The sequence below is a fragment of the Ursus arctos genome, unplaced genomic scaffold (assembly GCF_023065955.2).
Source record: "Ursus arctos isolate Adak ecotype North America unplaced genomic scaffold, UrsArc2.0 scaffold_5, whole genome shotgun sequence".
NCBI lineage: Eukaryota > Metazoa > Chordata > Mammalia > Carnivora > Ursidae > Ursus > Ursus arctos.
Window position 1 is genome coordinate 7,386,877 of NW_026623067.1, and position 6,263 is coordinate 7,393,139.

Below are 6,263 nucleotides of genomic sequence, written 5' to 3' on the forward strand. Positions count from 1 at the left end.
GAAACAAATAAACAAATCAAAAAATGGGCAGAAGATATGAACAGACACTTTTCCAATGAAGACATACAAATGGCTAACAGACACCTGAAAAAATGTTCAAAATCATTAGCCATCAAGGAAATTCAAATCAAAATCACACTGAGATACCACCTTACACCAGTTAGAACGGCAAAAATAGACAAGGCAAGAAACAACAATTGTTGGAGAGGATGTGGAGAAAGGGGATCCCTCCTACATTGTTGGTGGGAATGCAAGTTGGTACAGTCACTCTGGAAAACAGTGTGGAGGTCCGTTAAAAGTTAAAAATTGAGCTACCCTATGATCCAGCCATTGCACTACTGGGTGTTTACACCAAAGATACAGATGTAGTGAAGAGAAGGGCCATATGCACCCCAATGTTCATAGCTGCTTTGTCCACAATAGCTAAATCGTGGAAGGAGCCGAGATGCCCTTCAACAGAGGACTGGATTAAGAAGTTGTGGTCCATATATACAATGGAATATTACTCAGCTATCAGAAAGAACAAGTTCTCAACATTTGCTACAACATGGACGGCACTGGAGGAGATAATGCTAAGTGAAATAAGTCAAGCAGAGAAAGACAATTATCATATGATTTCTCTCATCTATGGAACATAAGAACTAGGATGATCAGTAGGGGAAGAAAGGGATAAAGAAGGGGGGTAATCAGAAGGGGGAATGAAACATGAGAGACTATGGACTATGAGAAACAAACTGAGGGCCTCAGAGGGGAGGGAGGTGGGGGAATGGGATAGACTGGTGATGGGTAGTAAGGAGGGCACGTATTGCATGGTGCACTGGGTGTTATACACAACTAATGAATCATCGAGCCTTGCTTCGGAAACCGGGGATGTACTTTGTGGTGACTAACATAATATAATAAAAAATCATTAAAAAAATATAAGTTGTTGTAAACTCATCAAGGCACACCAAGTTTTTTCACTTACTTCAGAGGACTCAGCAGATTAAACAACTATTTGATAGCTGAGTGATTGAAAATGTGAAGAAGATTTCTTTCCCTCAACCATGCCATCCATGTCTTAGAAACTAAAGCAATTGATATTTCTTTAAAATAATATATTTTCTTCTTGATGAGCAGAATACAATTTTTCTTTACTTTTATAAAATAATTAATAAAAAATCATTTCCTTTGAAGCATATAGTCTGTTATATACAGCTGTGTCTCACTCCTCTAGAATTTTGTTATTAAAATAAAACATTAAAAAAAGGATGAAAGATGTATCTGCAATAGTATATACATAGTAAGAATTCTTAACACACATGAGGGTAATAATTACAGAGTTACAACAAATTTTTCTAGTAAAACTACATTATTTCTTGATCATGTATATAAAAGAGTTACATAGGCAGTATCACAATATTCTGAATAATCAAACTATTTTATATGGCACATCTACAGAATAGAAAGAAAAATATTCCAAGAGAAATCCAAAAATATTTAAACTCTAATTTGAAACACGTTTTAGGATCTGTTCATGTACTCCTAGTCTGTAAGTTTATTGGTAATGTATTTTGCCATTGAGAATAAGCCTTTGATCATTTAACATAAAAAATATAAGAGAAAATATAATTTAAATGTACACAGACATTTTCTTCCCCTTATATAAGATTTTCAACCTCTCAAGGCAAATGGACTGACTGTCTAATAATGGTGGAAACTCGTATTTTCGTTTCAACAGCCCTTTTGGGAAAACTTGGTCTCTGGTCCACAATTAAGCATATGAGGCTTAATTAGAACTGGTATTGGTTTTCCAAAAGGGGAAAAAAAAAGGTCTGGGCAAATGCTGTCATATATTTGTAAAAATGAAAACAATCACATCACCAGGCCTATCTGATAGGGTTTTAAAAAGTATTAATTAACTGAATTTTCCTTTAGAATATGCATATGGATTTGAACTCTGCATAATCAATAACCAACTGATATATAGTCAGATTCTTTTTGTGTGTGAAAAATAGGTAGGAATTTCTAAGGAATTATATGACATAGGAGATGATGTTCTCTGTTAACTACCACACATTTTTCATACAACAATCTTAAGAATATTGGCTTGCTTATAGAAGTAGGACTCAGGTTTCAAAATTCCTTCAAAGGCAAATTGTGCTCAAGTTCAGAAAAAGTAATTAAATTACTAGCATAATGTTCATCCATTTTTCTATAGCAATAATTGTTAATTGGTAGAAATGAAAATGAGGTTGGGTTTCCACCAGTCAACCTCCTAAACTAATTTAATGGGACAATATTGGCAACTCCTGTGCTGAGATTTGAAACAAACAAGAAGAAGAAGAAGAAGAAGAAGAAGAAGAAGAAGAAGAAGAAGAAAAAGAAGAAGAAGAAGAAGGGGAAGAGCAAGGAGAAGTAGAAGGAAAAGAAGATGAAGAAGAGGAGGAAGAAGAAAGAGAAGAAAGAGAAGGACAAGGAGAAGAAAGAAAGAAAATTGAAATAACTTGAAAGCCAAGGTAGAATAGTTTAGAGTTCAGAGAAGATGTGCATATATGTAATTTTCCTTTTACAGAGTTTCTATTGAGTACATATATTCTATCTTAATTTCTCCCAAATATCTTACATGTAAAATTTAGTTGAAAATATTGACTCTCACTTTTCGTGAAAATATCTTAATTGTATTTTTCAGCATGAGAACTGGTGATGTATGAAATTGTTGAATTATTATATTTTTTACCTGAAGTTAATATAACAATGAATGCCAGTTACACTGGAATTAAATAAAGCCATCACTCTCAGAAGCAGGAAACAACAAGCTTTTCTAACACAGAGGAGGAGACAGACCCAGAAAACATACTAAAATAGAAGTCATCCTGAAAGAACAAAACAAGAAAAGGTCACAGCCAGAGATATACCTGAAGCAGATATAAGTGAATTGCCTGATGGAAAATTTAAAGCCACAAACATAAAGATACTTGCTGGAATAGAGGAAAACATGGAAGACATCAGGGACACAACTATAGCAGAGATAAAAGAGTTAAAAAATCAGGCTGAAATGAAAAATACAATAACTATGATTTGAAACTGATTGCACATAAAGACCACAAGAACAAAAGAATCAGAGGAATGAATAAGTGATATAGAAGATAGAATTACAGAAAATAATGAGGATGAATGAAAAAGAGAAAGAAGAATGATGAATCATGAGGGTAGACTGAGGGAACTCAGTGATTCCATAAAGCATAACAACATTTGTATCATAGGCATCCCAGAAGAAGAGAGAGGAAAAGAGGGCAGAAGGATTATTAGAGGAAATAATAGTTGAAAGCTTCCTTAATCTGGTGAAGGAAACAGACACCCAAATTCAGGAGCACAGGAACTCCCAACAAAATCAATAAAAGCAGGACCTAAAAACACCTTCGGATTGAAAGTATGGTGGGGGAGAGAACTGACATGCAAATGGACATTAAAAAAAAGACTGAATTCTGATACTTATATCAGACAAACTAGATATTAAAACAAAGACTGTAACAAGAGATGAAGAAGGGCACTATATCGTAACAAAGCAGACTATCTAACAAGATCTTACAATTATAAATATTTATGCCCTCAACTTGGGAGCACACAAATACATAAAACAATAACAGACATAAAGGAAATCATTGACAATAATAAAATAATAGTATGGGACTTGCTTACCTCACTAATATCAATGGATAGATCCTCTAAGCAGAAAATCAACAAGGAAATAATGGCTTTGGATGACAAACTAGGCCAGATAGATATAACAGATATATTCAGAATTTTTCATTCCACAACAGTAGAATACACATTCTTTTCAAGTGCACATGGGACATTCTCCAGAAAAGATCACATACTAGGTCACAAGTCAGGTCTTAACAGGTACAAAGAAATTGTGATCATACCATGTATATATATTTACCACAACTCTATGAAATTTGAAGTCATACACAAGGAATAAAAAATAGAAAGGCCACAAATACATGGAGGTTAATGAACATCTTACTAAAAATGAATGGGTAAACCAGGAAATTAAGGAAGAAACTAAAAAACACATGGAAAAAATAACAATGAAAATATGATGGTCAAAAACCATTGGAATACAGCAAAAGTGGTCCTAAGAGGGAAGTATATAACAATATAAGTGTACCCCAAGAAGCAAGAAAAATCTCCAATAAACTAATCTTGCACCTAAAGAAACTGGAAAAGAACAACAAACAAAGCCTAAAACCAGCATAAAAAGGGAAATACTAATGATTAGAACAAAAAAAGAATGGTATAGTATGGACTCCGGAAAACAAACTGAGGGCTTCAGAGGGGCGGGCATAAGGGATTGGATAGGCCAGTGATGGGTATTAAGGAGGGCACGTATTGATTGCATGGAGCACTGGGTGTTATATGCAAACAATGAATCATGGAACACTACATCAAAAACTAATGATGTACTGTATGATGACTAACATAGCATACTAAAAAAAAATAATGGTATAGAAACTAAAAAACAAAACAAAACAACACAGAAGAACAGAAATGTGAAACCAGGAGGTTGTTCTTTGAAAAAATTAAGAAAATGAATAAATCCCCACCAGTCTTGTCATAAAAAGAAAAGGACCCAAATACATAAAATCACAAATGAGACATGAGAAATAACAACAAACACCATAGAAATACGAACAATTATAGGAGAATATTGTAAAAAAGATTATGCTAACAGATTTAGATAAATGGAAGAAATGGATAAATTTCTAGAAATGTATTTGGTCTGTAATTCAATGAAATTGAATGAGTAATAAAAAAAAAATTCCCAGCAAACCAAAGTCCAGGGTGAGATGCCTTCCCAGGGAAATTCTACCAAACATTTTAAGAAAAGATAATATATATTTTTCTCAAACTATTCCAGAAAATAGAAATGGAAGGAAAAAATCCCAAGCTCTTTCTTCAAGGCCAGAATTACTATGATTCCAAAATCAGAGAAAGATTCCACCAAAGAGAACTACAGGCCAACATCCTTGACAAATATGGATGCAAAAATTCTCAGAAAATTCTAGCAAATTGAATCTGACAGTACATTAAAGAATTGTTTATCCTGATCATGTGGGATTAGTTTGTTTGTCACAGGGTGATTCAATGTTCACAATTCAGTCAATGAGATACACCACATTAATAAAGAAAAAAAGGTAAGAATCATAAGATCGTCCCAATAGATGCAGAAGAAGCATTTGAAAAAGTGCAATATTCATTCATGATAAAAACCCTCAACAAAGTAGGTCTCCAAGGATCGTACTTCAACATAATAAAGGCTATATATGAAAAGCCCAAAGCTGATATCATCTTCAATGGGGAAAAACTGAGAGGTTTTCCTCTCTGATCAGGAGCAAGACACGGATGTCCACCATCAACACTGTTATTTAACATAGTACTGGAAGGCCTGGCCTCAGCAATCACACAACAAAAACAAATAAAAGACACCCAAATTGGTAAGGAAGATATCCAATGTTCAGTATTTGCAAATGACATGCTACTCTCTATGTAGAAAATCCAAAATGCCCCTCCACAAAATTTCTAGAACTGATAAACAGGTTCAGTAAAGTTTCAAGTAACAAAATCAATATATTTCAAAACACCAACATTGAAGTGGTTGACAGAGAAATCCAGGAATAAATCCCATTTACAATGTCGCCAAATACCATAAGACACCTAGGAGTAAACATCACCAAAGAAGTAAAAGATCAGTACTCTGAAAATTATAAAACACTGGTGAAAGTAACTGAAGATGACTCAAAATATTTCATGCTTCCATGGATTGGAATAAAAAATATGGTTAACGTGTATATACTACCCAAAACAATCTACACATGTAATGCAGTCCCTATCAAAATATCACCAGCATTTTTCACAGAACTAGAACACACAATCCTGAAATTGATATGGAATCACAAAGACCTTGAATAGGCAAAGCAACATTGAGGAAGAAAAGCAAAGCTGGGGGCATCACAGTTCCAGACTTCAAGCTATATTATAAAGCTGTAATCATCAAGGCAGTAGGGTACGGGCACAAAAACAGACACATAGATGAATGGTACAGAATAGAAAACCCAGAAATGGAACCACAAGTATTTAGTGAACTGATCTTCGACAAAGTGGGAAGAATATGTAATGGAAAAAAATACAGGCTCTTCAATATTGATGTTGGGAGAAATGGACAACATGCACAAGAATGAAAAGGGGCCACCTTTTTACACAATACATAAGAATAAATT